General features: G+C 41.3%; 1 long non-coding RNA gene across 1 annotated transcript in view; it reads left to right on the top strand.

Annotated features, from left to right (window-relative positions):
- The window catches only part of LOC124072030, an 88,814-nt gene that overhangs the window by 55,805 nt on the left and 18,590 nt on the right, over positions 1-14,419 (top strand). The window contains exon 3 of the long non-coding RNA XR_006845437.1: positions 9,080-9,175. This is a non-coding gene — a long non-coding RNA (uncharacterized LOC124072030). The remainder of the gene's footprint in view (positions 1-9,079; positions 9,176-14,419) is intronic.

Genomic DNA, 14,419 nt, shown 5'->3' with positions numbered 1-14,419 from the left:
TCACAACTTTTAATATCTTGCAAAAATGAGTCTCTGGCGAATTGTGCAGGGCTAAAGTGTTACTAATTTAAATTACTAAACAAGTGTGTGCCACATAGTGAATAATGACTCCTTTTGTATGAGACACTTAAGATTGACTGAAATGGAGCTAGAATAATAGCACCATTTATGAGTCAAACGTATGGTGAGAAGTCACAGAGGGCATTCTGGGTGTATTTGTCTCCTGTGGTGTTTGCCTGTCTCGGAGTAGAGTGACTGTCTGTGAGGGAGCCTGGGTCTGCAGGCCTTATTCCTTTGCTAGCTTCACCATCGTTAATGGCTATCCCTGTAGATACATCCTGCTGCCAGCTGCTGCTCTGGCCCTCTGGAAAAGAGGCTGGCAATTAGACCTTGCACTTAAAACAAGGTGAGTCAGGACCTTTTAATGGTGCACTATTTCTGCGCTCCCACACATGTGGCCGCTTAGATTTTCGCTGCGCCAGAGAACCCTGGGTACTGAGGCGTGGAGGTTAGTGCGTCCAAATAACTGAGGTAGTGGGTGGCTTGGTAATGGTGCAGAATGTTTCAGCAGAACTAGATATTTGTGAAACTCTATGTGATTTGCACTCCACTGAAAGCCATTTCTCAATAGTGTTTTTTTCAGCATCTCTGAACTGACTGCTGATTTAATACCTGTTCTAGTTTTGTAACAAAGGTGTGATCTGTCTAGCCCCTGTTTAAAATTAATACCATAAAGATGGCCCTACTGGAATATGCTATAGCTAACATTATATGGAATACATACATGGTTATTGCTGCTACATGGTAGCTCTGTGTTGGCTCTCTGCTGCTGTCTATCTGAAAGGGGTGAGGCTGACTTTCTAATTTCGTCGTGCCTCTCATCTCAGACCTTGATAAGATGGAGGGGAAAGGCTGCCTGTGTTTAGACTGCTGCACCTTGTTTCTTTGGACCTTACCCAGCTGACCTTGAGTGAACGCTCATGCATGCTCTCTCTATCTGTTTCTTACACGCAGAAACATACACAAACATACACACAGCGTGAAGAGGTCGTATGAACATGAGCACGGGAAGAAATTATAAACTGTTGCACAAATAGAACACGCGTAGGCTGAAATAAGAGGGCTAATATCCCTGTTATTTTCAGCTGCATTTAAATAAAAAGAGCCCACAAGTGCAGAACCTCACATATGCCTATTTTCTTCTGTCTTTAATTACCTTTAATAGTGTTAAAATTTATAGCAACAAAGTATTTTATAGCAAAATATTTTTATATACAGATGCTTTCAACCTCCGGGGAATGGACTTTTAATGGAGTGGCATTGAGTGGGAAACAGAAGGCTGATGTTAACTTGCTGAAATCGACATGTCTGCCAGATCCTTGCTCGTGCTGTGCAATTTTATTCCTCGGACCAGGCTGGAGAGATTCACAGTCGCCCATATGCTGTGGTAGACGTAAAGGCCACTAGACTTAGACTCTGGTTGAGCGGAGCAGTCAGACTGCCATCTGAGGAGGGGCCATACACTCATGATAAATGACAGCCTTCAACCAGGCCAATCTAAATAGATTATCTTGGCTGCATCGTCCCTTGTCCAGGTGCCGATGTGTAAAATGGACCAACTTTGTAAAAAAAACGCACAGTCACCTGCTGTATTCATGGTAACACAAACACTGTGAAGGAATAATAAAGAGGATTCAGTCGTATAGGGTTTGTTTTCTTGTAACTGAAGTATGGCCACCGCTACCAGTAATTTTCATGATTTTTCATGAGTAATTGACTGATTGTTTAATCTATAAAATGTCAAAAAAATTGTTGTAAAGTCCCCATCACATTTTCCCAGAGACAAAAGTGACATTTTCTAATTGCTTCTTTTCCCCAAAACCCAAAGACTCTTTTTTCATTTTGAACAAATTTCAGCATTGTTTGTTTTTGCCAAGTCAAAATATATCTTCAATATAGAGGTAATGATGTGTACTAGCACTTGCATATGGTGCATGTGTGTGTCTGGAAAGAGCTCTCTGTCTTTTGTTCTCCGAGAGATAAAGAGCACCCACTGCACAGTAACAAACACATAAATATGCATTAATCTGTTCTGGTTGGGAGAATCTGAAGAACTGTCAAGCATCAAATGTAAAGGTCATGCTTTGCTTGCTGTAAGGGGAAAATCCTGGAGACCATGGTTAGGGCACTATTTGAATAAACTATGCAAGGATTTACAAGAAGTAACCTTCAGGGGTAAACACGCCCCCTTCCCTCACCGGGGAATAGCTACCATTATGAATGCATTCTATCACTAACTTCACCATACTGGATGAGACTATAGATGTCACACAGATCTTGATAGATAGCTGATGGGCACCGGTTTGAGTACACATTTGTGCCTTTAGATTTATGCTTAATTCATCTCTGCTCTCTTCACTTTTTACATAATTTGCACATTGTTTGTTTATTGGATGTATTACTGCGATGGATAATATTGTGTATGGAAACAGTGTGCACAGTGGCTTATCTTTTGAATTTTGAACAAAGTGCCCCCCACTCCAACCCCCACTTCTCTCTGTGTAACATGACAGCTTGGCAGAATGTGGCAGGTGGAGGTCTTTCAGGCAGAGCCAGGGGTGACCTTGCCACTTTCTCTGTAGAATTTGGTGTGGTTGGTAACACAGCACCAGGCCCCTGAAGTGTGCTTCAGCTCTATAGACAGGCCTGGTGAACAGAGGACCAGTCTTAGCCCCAGACTCATGGCCAGCCCCATGGCAGCAGATGCCACATGGCGGCCCCAGAGCCTTCAGCCGGCGAGGAGACGTAGGCGAGCGCCAGCCGGGTCACCGAAGCCCATGTCCATGTCATGCACAGAGAAGGCCTTCTCAGCAGGCAGGCAGGCAGCCTGCCGTCCTCTCCTGTCTCCCTTTTCTTGGAGGCAGAGTGTAACAGCTCGTTTGCACGTGCTTTGTGTAGATTAAAGCAAGAGGCTGTCAGGAATAATTAAAAGTAATAGAGCTTAGCACTTTTTGGATTAGTGTCCTAGACCGTGGTACTGCTGTCTGGGTAAATGTGTTTATTTATGTTCCCTGTGTGTGTGTGTGTGTGTGTGTGGCGGCGATATGTGTGTCCATACATGTGTACATATAGTATGTGCACAAATGGATGTTCACAAAACATCTGGACATGTGATACATAATGTTGAGAACTAATGATAATGTGCATGTGTGTGTATGTGTGTGTGCGTCTGTCTGTCTGAGAGAGAACAAGACAACAAGGTCCTCTCATCCCATTAAGTCTGTTCTTCAGTCACTTAAATGGTTGCTTGGGCAAAGTTAATTGTGACTGTGCAGTAACCCACATAAAACGCATAACAAAGACAGAGTAATTAATATACGGAGGACATGCAAAAAACGTGATGCATAATTGACATGGTTTTGCTCGGTCATTTCAACCATCAGTCTCTCCTCCCACAACAATCTTATAAATAATGCTGTTTGTTTACTCTCTCAGTAGTTACTTTGTTAGCTTGAGCGTCTTAAAAATGAGATTCTATGCAAAGTAAATTACCACATTAAAGTTCTTTGGCATCACATATGACTCTATAGCCCATTTTACTTTCTGTAGCTTTTCATCAATATATTAAGTGACCTTTATGCAATTTGTCAGCTACCTTTAAACTGACTTCTGAGGTCTCTGCTTTAGCCACTAACAGTAGACCACTCTCTTTTATAGAGCTGTCATTGTCGTATTAGCTATTATATTTGGGATAATGGACTAACTAGGCAACAAATTGAAGAAAAACAAGATTTAACGTATATCCTCTTGAAATCATTGCAGTTTTTCATCATGTGTGGACATAAATATTTTCTTACAATTCCCACTCCTGGCAGAGAAGGGCTTTGGTGTGTTATGCTGTTGAGTTGTTGAATCTGCTGTGTCTGCATCTACATTATTATTCTTTAGCACAGTCAATGTGGTTTCATAATATACTCATTTTAAAATGAAAGGTCAGTTCACTCATTCTGGTGTTAGATGTCAAACCTTTCTGGACAGAACTGGTTGGAACTTTGGAAAAAAAAAAAAACAAATCAAAGAAATTAAAACTGATTACTTTAAATAAACCAAATGTGGGCATATTAAGGAAAAATGTTTAATCAAAAGGTCATTTAACAGAAACTCTCAGAAATACTATGCTTTCATGTGGAAACAGGCACACAGCACTTAATGAATCAGCTGATGTTTATCTCGAAAACGTACTTGTGATGTGCTTTTCTTAGCACAAACAGTTATTAGGAACTTCCACTGGACACAGTTAATTTAGCTATTATTCAGAAAAATGTCTCCAGATGAATGACTTTACTTGGATGTTTAAGTTACAATTTCCTTTAATAGGATTCATAGTAGTGACCAGCACTAAGGCAACATATTTTTGGGCCAAAGAAAGGTGTGCATGCTCTAATCCAAATTGCAAGGAGTGTTGGTGTTTTTGTTTGAATATAAAATGTGTTCTCCTATTATTATAAAAGCATACAGGGGGATGAAAATGCACAGCATAATAAAATTAGAGGGAAAGAAATTACTATTTGCATTTGGTACAGTAATAGCATGATGAATTGTAGTGCATTTCTTCAGGGGACATTGCTTGAGGAAATGCCCATGGGAATCGGCAGGCATCAATCACACATGGTGTGGTTGGGGGTGTTGTGGTGGCCCTGAGGACTTGGGTCTGCACAGCAGCCAGTAATCTAAACGGTGACACCTAGCTCCAAGGCCTCCGTGGAACTGCCCGCTCTTTTGCCTGCAAAGAAAACAGATCAGGGAAGAGGGATCAAGGTTTGTTTTCTCCCTTTTCTAGGTCATTATTTATTATGTGAAATATCAACGTCCTTGGCTGCTGCATGGGATCCCCCCCCCCCCCCCCCCCCCCCCAAATTGACAGATCTCATTATAAGATAAACGTGACAAAGATAGCTCATAATGCTTCAGAGAAATGTAACACCATTAGCGGGTCATTGTCATCGTTCTAATGTGTCCTTTTAAGCTGCTTAGTGAACTGGTGCTGAAGTGTGATACAGGGATTAACCTATCAGAGAGTTGCTGCGGAGGAGTTGAGCCGCCATTGATGGAAATTTTTGGACGTGTGGCGATATCTTTCCAGGCGCTACGCAGAGTCATGGTGGAGCCTGATTCCTAAACACACAGAGGTTTCTGGGATACGGGGGAGGATGTCTGGAGGGTATAGGCATGCACAGGGCTGGGGCTGGTGTGTACTTGGTGTATGAGTTCCTTAATATTGCAGCTTTGGAAATGCTTTGCATCAAGACATATGGATGTATATTTTTTTCCTTAAGTGCCTGGGAATTATTTTTGTCATTTATAGTTATACATTTCCTACTGCAGGTTGTGTACAGTGATATTTCACAACAGAAACACAGCAAACACTGGTGGTTGCACTGCAAACAACATAAATCTTAATATATTGGCAAACTACACCTCATTTCTAGGACAACCCCCTATTAAAGAATGTGCTTCTAATGAGTTGACAGAATTGATATACTGAGGTTGAGCCTCTGCCTCAGTGAATTAATGAGTGAATTTCACATTTGAGTTGTGGAAATGACTTCAAAATGTGAATGACAGCAAATGCTTCCAGGGTTAAATGGTTATTTATGAGGCCATTGTTTAATTCTGCCATACAGTAGAACCATCTGCAGTCATGAGGACACATCGTTATCATTCATTGTACTTTTGGTGACTGTTAGCTGACACTATTTCACTGATCAGTTTCACGACCTCATCAATCATTCCATTAGCTCTCAGCGTCACATTAACATCGTATTAAAGCGAGTGAGCAGCACAAAAGATGCGTGTTAATGATGATACAACACACACTAACTGGCCTATTGTTTGTGGCGCACACAAATGTACACACACTTGACAGATATGCTGTGAAGTCTGTCTGCCTTTCTATAAGCTTTGTTCTTTTTCTCTATTCTAGAGATATTCTGTTTACATCCAAAAACTCTTAACACAAAAGTTGCACTGTGATCAGAAATGAGGAATACTGAGAATAATGATGCTGTCTCTGTGTTGTGTGACATCTTCTAGTCAAGTTTAATGGAGGTAAGACATTTCAACCAAGCTTCACTATTGCATTTTCTCATTTCATGGCTCAGCAGGAATTATCAAAGCTTTTTTGATTACATTTTCATATGACCTTGATCTCAAAGGGCAGAGCAATCAATACAATAGCCATTAGCATCCTGGTAATTGTTAGTGAAATCATTTCTCAGGCCCCAGAATCTCTTTTAGCTCCTTATTTATTTATTGGGCATATGGAGGGAGAACGGGGCTGCTAGCCGAGATGGATGTGATGAATAGAGCCCCGAGATGCAAATTAAAATGTTTGTAATTAAACCCACTGATCATAATGGCTTTCGTGCTGCAGCCCTGCTGGTTCTGGCTGCAGAAATGGATTTAAGTGTCAGAATTTTTAAAATTTAATACATATATTCTGCTTTTTACCTTGTGATTTATATCATTTATTTGTATTAAGATGCTGCTAGGTTAGCATTTCAATGCTAGTGCAGCACTGGCATGGCACATTGGAGCTATCTTGTTTACAGTTGAACATCAGACAACATGTAAACCGGCAATGCACCAAATCACAACGCAGTAGTCAGGGTAATGGGACTATTTATTCAGCTTTGTTAGGAGAAGAGGTCATGTGATCAGGGGATAGTAATTATAGCATACGCTTAATTACATTAGCAACCTCCTGTCTTTTCATATTATCTCTGATGCAAAAAAACACAGAGAGAGATTTGATTATGTTAATAAGCAGCGTTTTATACATGGTAATGGAGGCCTAGTTCAAAGCCATTAGTGCTATAAGAAATATCCATTTGAGTGGCGGAGCTCTCAAACACAGCTCAGCTCAAAGTGCACATTGTTTAATGGTATTGATCAACGGTCTAGCGAGCTCCGGGGCTTTTGCTCATTACTGTGTCTTATTCATGCTTTCTTGGGTAATGATGCCCACACAGCAATTACTGCCACAACCATTTAGAAGATCTAAGAGAGAAATCATAATCATAAAAAGATGGAGGAGAAACAGAACAAAAAAGAATCACGTCATTATCTGAGAAGGGAAAAAAAAAAACCTATTTAGCAAACGTCAAGATGTCAATAGTGTTGACTTCAGGAAAAACTCAGTAACTTTCACCAACCTTTCATAAGTAAATCTCGTATAGAGTCCTAAAATCTTGATTTTCCAAACACAATTGAGAATACCCTGGTGCAGCATGACAAGCTTGTATTTCCAATATGAATACTAACTAAAACTAGATTAACAATAGTTATGACTGCATGTATAGCAAACCACTAAGAGATTTGTAGAATTGAAAATGTATGTTGTTCTGACATGAATTTTATCATCTATCCATGTCTGGGAGGGTCTGTGTCAGTTTCCCACATGTGAAGGCAGCCTATGCAGACATTTGTACTACACAAAACCCTTACGGCTGTCTCTTTTTGAGGCATTTATACACATTTCCATTGTTTGTGCCTGATTTAAACTAGCAAAACCTAACATCAAACTGTTACTGTAGTCTAATCCTTCTACTGTTTATCTTTGATGTCTATTTGACTATACTTTCTGCTTGTAGGTGCTTCATAAAACTAAAAGTAGATGGAAAGGTCGGTCAGTTTCTGAATCAACGTTGCTCCTCCCGCATATTCCCTGCCTGTCTTGTTTTCCCTTTCTGTCTCTCTTTTTCTCAGTTCCAACCCCCCGCCCTTTTCCCATCTCTCCCTATCAATGAGGCAGCAGACATCCCAGACCTGCTCAGTCAAGTGCTTCAAGATTTATTCTTTGTAACAAATCTGCAACAGCTGGAGAGCCGGGGAATGCATGTAAACTTTGTGTGTGTAATTTGGTGACAAGTCAGGCTTAATCAAGCTCCCAGTGGCTGGATGAGAGGAGCGCAGGGGAACAGCATATGGGGAGCTGAGTGGTGAACAGGCAGTGGGCAGGGAGGGAGACACAAAGCTCTGTTCATGTGCATTAACATGCTGTACAGTAGCAGTGGCAGGCACACAGACAGCCAGCAGTCAGCCAGCTTCGTACCTTCTCTACACAGACATGCCCAGGTGCAAACATATTGACAGATATGTTTGATTTCTTTTTTTAAGAGCATATAGAACTGCATATAGAGCATGTAGCAAACATATGGACATGTTTATTCAGGGACAGGATTTATTTGTGCGAATTTAATGTGCATAAGAAGGAGCTCAGAGAAGTGCCATTTTCTCACGACCTGCTGCAGTGAGCATAACCTGTGCACCATTTGTTAATGTCATCCCTAAGATGTCAACTTTTGTCACAAGTAAATGCAGCTAATTGGAGACATGTTAGAACGAACCTAATATCAAGACAAAGTGGTCACTGTTAACATTTTTTCCCGGGTTTTTCCCAGTGTTATAGTCATCATGTCATGTTCATCATCTTAGGAAAAAAATCTGGGTTAGCTCAAGTCAGGGTTAGATACTAAGCATGACATTGGATGAGTTGGCTTTTCGTTCACCCAAACCACTATCTTCTCTTAATCTTAACCAAATATTTTTTGGAGCCACAGCATTACATGGTGGGGACTGTAGGACGCGAAACCACACTGACCTGCTGACGATGTCCATGCAGCATGTGAAGCAATTCTGAACATGTTTGACTTGCAAGCTTACTACCTACAGCAGTAACACAGTGTTACTGCCAAGGCCATGAGTTAGCCTATCATTATCTAATAACATTAATTTGTAGGCTACCATAAACGTCCATATTGTGTGGAAGCAGGTCCTGGATCCTATCAGACTGAAGGTTAATATGAGGAGCTGAGTCCAAGCACATCTTTTAGTCCTCGTGCTCAAAGCCTTGTAATCTTGCAACATTAATCTTAGTCTTATCATATCAACATTAGTCTTAGCTTGCATTTCTCCACACCATTGTTGTTGTATTTCCATGTGTGTCTGTGTCTGAAGTCAGAGATGCATTGTCTCAGAAATGATTACAAACTCAGAAGTATATCAACATATTTTGCAGATTTGATGCCATCACATCTGCCAGAAGAGGCCAAGGAGCACCATAATGTGATCCGGTGACATACATGGAAGCCATTGGAGATGTTCTTGCTTGCAGGTCTGTTGCACACTGTCTCTCTCTCAGTCACACACAGATGTGCACACACACACACACAAACAGGGGGCTTAATGTTAATGACAGAGTCTGTAGCTAAACTAAGCTATAGAGCTTGTGCCAGCTACCCTTTGCAGCTGCAACTCAATGACCGAGAAAAGGAAGAAGAGGAATTAGAAGAGATATATAAATATGGTAGTAGGTGAACTGGACAAAAGAAAACAACAACAGCACATGAATGAAAGCACAGAGAGAGAAGGAGAGTGAGGCACTGAAATATATTGATTAGAGGGAAGGTAAAGGACGGGTTCAAGGGCTGTCAATATAATGTGCCAAGTTCAGAACAGTACGGGGAAGAATAGCTGGAAATAAAGAATCGGCCTTCACATTCTGTACAAACCTCAATCTATTAACTTAAAGGTCCCCTATTGAAACATCTGTCCACAACATTTCTGCACCGCATCTCGTCAACTTGTTTATATGTCTCCACACGTGTAAGCTGGAAAGCTATTGTGCATCTCTCAGGGTTCAAGGCATTTGCCCTGCCCTTGGAATATTTTGTTTTTTCAGTAGAAGAACCTTTGGCTGTTGGCTGTACAGTATGTACAGAATAGTGGTAGCCATGGTTACACAATTAAATGAATTGAGACCTTTGGCTAAATTTGATTGCTACAACGGAAGACTGAATTACATTCTCTATTAACTTCGGAATGGCCACCATAACAGTGATTCAGAAAGTGTAAAACCTTTATACATGGATAAAGAATAGAAATAGGAAGAATAGGAAGAATATTTTTTGTAATCCAAACAAGCCTTTAACAGGAGAAGAGAGAGGATGACGTGAAGAAGGGTGGGTTAAGTGAATGTGGTTTGTAAGCTCAGGCGAATGTGCGTGTGTTTTGTCATGATGCATTATAGTTTCTCCTCAGGAACACATGGCAAGGTATTTACCAAGCCATCTGCTAAAATCGCCCGGCTGAATTGAGCTGACGTCCAGTTGCTAAGGAAATGGATGCTTTTCAAAGGGGCCAGCCAGTGTTGCACACCTGTCAGTGTAAAAAGACCCAGTCTCTCTTGCTGTCTGCCTTTTTCTTCCTCTCTTTATGCTTGTGTGTCTGAAGCTCATCAGTCACATACTACAGTCAGATGTGATGAGTGTTCCCGCCTCAAAGAGAATCAGTTCAGTTTTCTGCGATCTGGTGCTCTTGTGCGTATGCTTGCCTGCACTATATATTTTAATCGCTGGTAGTGCTGACTTCATTTCTTCTTTAAATTACAATAAAACTGCTAAAGACGATTAAAGCGGCTCTATGAGGGAGCTGATGTGGATGAGATTTGTGAGAAGCATGACATCCTGGTTCTGAAGTAAACATGAAAAAAGGAGCATGGTGCACTTCAGCACAGTTGGGCACGTCAACGAGCAGGTGGTTATGATTGCTTTAGTGTCACAATCCTACGGCCTGCAGCTAGACACTTTTCCCAGAAGAAGTTAATGCAGTTAGAGAAGTGTGTCCAGGGCCGGTGATGAAAGTGGCTGCGGGGCAGGGCATGACCTTCGGAGAGAAGCTTTGTCATCTCGGCCTGAGCGCTACGTCCCTGTCTGGGTGACACCTATAGAGGTCAACACAGGGGCAGACTTCATGTCATAAATCAGTAAAGTAACCTGGGACAAGGTGTCCTTTTGGTCCCAGTTCATCTGTCCTGCGTGAGCCTTGCCCTAGATTCAGGAGGAGAAATGATATAATACGAGATGGAGCGTTCCAACATAAATGAAAGCTGGAAGTATGTCCTTTCCTGAAAGCTTAGATGGATGTGATTTTTTGCTGAGAGATTTGAGTTACAGGCACAAGTGCTGTAAGTGCTGCTTGCATAAAGTAGTTGGATATTTTCTTAGATCAAAGCATACATATTTTCCCAAGTAACTGAACTGCTATAAAGATATGATCCTTCTTTGTTTTTCAAGATTCATTCCAAACACAAGACAGAGAAGTAGAAAGGACAATGACAGAGGGACTTCATACAAATATACTCTGTGCATTCATCTTGTTCAACCTCTGTGCTCTGATATAAAAGTATAAAACTACTACCTGCGCTGACCATTGTGTCCTAAGCTCCCTGACACAAAAATTACAGTGTTAAGCGAGTTCATGTCCTTGCAACCTAACTACATAAGGCGAATATCTGACAGCGAGATCAGAGCTTTTGTTTTGCCTTTGTACTTAACATCAGCCTTTGTATTCTACACTCTCTACAGTACATTATTACTTTACCATAACAGGACCATCAGCCTTCCATTAGTGAAATATTAATATGCATCTCAGAAAGATAATTGCCCTCACTGCTCTCATCACCCAGACACCATGTGAACTTAGGAACAATCCCTCCTGTCTGTTCGCTGCAGAACAAAAGGGCCTTGGATGGAGGAGGAACATCTTCATTTCCCTCACAGAATACATTAGGCCTGTAAGTGGGCTTGGTTATTGCCGATGCTTGCGTTTGCGTCGGGCACCTGGGATTCTCCAGACCTGTTTGATGTGGCCCTTTTCAAGCACTCTGATCATCCTGTTAAATTGCGGCTAATGGACAGGGCCTGCCACTCGGAGAGGCCCAGACAACGGGGGGACAATTTAGTGACACGCACACACCTGTCCTTTGTAGTTGAGCGAGACATTGTGTGCACAGGCGCATTAGTCTCTGCGGTGCTCATACAGGCACTTTGTGAGCTGCAGTGTAGCCAGAGCTGCCATTTAGGCCTGAATAACCCCAGGTGCTATTACCTTGGGTACCTGAGTATTCCCCCCCCACCTCCTCTCCCACACTCTGACCAAACAATACACAGCAGGTGGGGGCGGGGGGTGCTTGTACATAGGCTTGTGTGTTTCATATATTGTGTGATATGTGTTTGTGTGACCGCATGTGCGCAGTAGACTGTCTTTTTCACTATAGGGTAGGGCTGATACATAGCTGCACCTGTCCCTTCAATGGAATCCCCTCAATGGAGAATAATGGGTGGGGGGAGGTGGCAGTGGGCTGGAGCATGGAGACAGACCATTTTTTCCAGTGTGTAACATCTCGGTTCATGACAAAAAAATTGGGTGATTTTGTTTCTTTTTAACAAGATGTTCAGTTTTCCCTGGTTTATTTTAACATTAATGTTTTCCTTTAAAAATCTGCAGCTCCTCACTGTTGGTTTATTGTGATTTTGTTGACTTGATCTGGATTTGACCCCAGTGCATTAAAATATTCAGAATGCTTACTTCTCCTTTCTGATTAAGATTGTGGGCTTATCTTAATGAAAAGACCCGCTTAGTCTTTTCTAGGGACTGATTCTGTAACATGTCTTGTTTTCTATTTTATATGAAATTTTGCAGTAGCCGTGACATTTCTGTTAATTGTTGAAACCTTTAACCAAGCAGAATCTCCTCTTTGTTCCCAGTCGTTAACAATCTTTTTAAATTAAGCAAGACAAAAAAAAAAAAATTCCTCATCAACAACCAAACGATGAAAAACCAAAAAAAAACCCAAGGCCCAAGGAAATCAACACTGCTTATACAAACACACCGCGGGCTACTTTTCTGAAGTGTGCTGGAACAAATAACTGAGCAGGTAACTGAGCAGAACCTTTGAGAAATGTCCGAGGCTTGGCTCCAAACCAAGCCCATATTGAATGGCACCTAACAGTTTTAAATCAAGTCTGTGTGCCCAGCATCTGATGTGGGAGGGACTGGGAAAGGCTTTCTGTGAGCGCACCGGGAGATTTTTATATTTGAGCTTAGTATGTGTGTGTGCGTGTTTGTGTTTGTGTGGACAATGACAGTATCTGTTGTGCCAGAGGAACTGATGAGCAGGTGGTCTGAGTGGGATTCAGCATACTCTCTCTCCCTCCTATTCACACTAGCACTCATCTCTCTCTGCTTCTGTATTTGTGCGCGTGTATGTGTCTGTCTCTCGGGCGGTCTCACTCTCTTTTGCTGTTTTTCTTGTTTTCTTTCATTTTTGTTTGTTACGTGTGAATCATCGTTTAGTGCACTGCATGGGCCGAGCGGAAAGTAATGCAGCTTACTTTTGAAAAAAAGGAAAAAGAAATCCGAAGCAGTGGGTTTCCTTAGAGTGGCAATAAATGTTGAAAAATTGACCCCTGCGTGGTAAAGACGTGCAATATGGGAGTTTTGACACCTGCGTTTGAATGTATGTTTGATGTTGGGATGAATAAATCATTACAGGAACTCTCCTCTTCTATTACAAAGGTGGTGCAGTGTTACATGACTCAGAGGGCTCTGGACAATACCCTTCGCCAACACACACACACACACACACGCACGCATGCATACTTTACATACCATCACTAACCAGATGTCTGTCTATTGATTGCTCCATTGACCTGGTTCAGAGATGTTCCATTAAGCTGATGTGAACACAGCACGCTTGGTGTCCACACTCACACTAACACAAACACACACACACACACACTTATACATGCATAGATATACGCACGGTGAGCCTCGCACCATTCACGGCGGGTCTTATATGACCCATATGTTCCTGGAGCTTTGTTGACCTGTTTGGACAGTGACACAGTGTTGAGTATCAGCTCTGTTCAGAGGATCAGGTTAGTGAATCCATAACCGGGAGACACGGTGTCCCATGTCTTCCATGTCTCTCTCTCTCTCTCTGCGTCGGGCTGCAAATTCTGCAAGGAAGATTTGCAAAACTAACATGTTTTTTTTTTAATTGTTTGGAAAACGGGGCTGTGTATCAGTTTTATAATGCCTGAAATGCAGTAGTGAACAATAACAAAGCATATTTATTCTAGAACAATTTTTGTACTGGAGTAGCTCCACTTTAAGCTACTTACACTTATACTCTGCTACATTTATTTGACAACTTAAGTTATGTTACGAAACATATGATCAGTTTATAAAGTATAATGCCTAAACTACTGAACAGTTAATGCTAAAAATTTGCTAAAAATTGTTAATACATCAATAACTACCCATTCATTTGAAAATCTAACACTGAAGGGGGCTATTCTGCAAAATTAAAACTTTCAGGTTTGATATGTTAACTGTGTTTTGTTACTTCTGTATTTGTAAAAGTAAAATTTAGCTGTTACTCGTACTGTTACTGTTAATGGAGAGAAACGTAATGGACATCAATAACTGTCAGTTACCAAAAAGTAGTTGATGAATGCCTACTTATATTTATAGTTTTATTTACCTTTCTTTTATCTGATAGGTTCTAATTTAA

The sequence above is a fragment of the Scatophagus argus genome, chromosome 15 (genome assembly GCF_020382885.2).
Source record: "Scatophagus argus isolate fScaArg1 chromosome 15, fScaArg1.pri, whole genome shotgun sequence".
NCBI classification, from domain to species: Eukaryota; Metazoa; Chordata; class Actinopteri; family Scatophagidae; genus Scatophagus; species Scatophagus argus.
The sequence above is the reverse complement of the archived record's forward strand: the minus strand, read 5'-3'. Positions and strand labels throughout refer to the sequence as shown.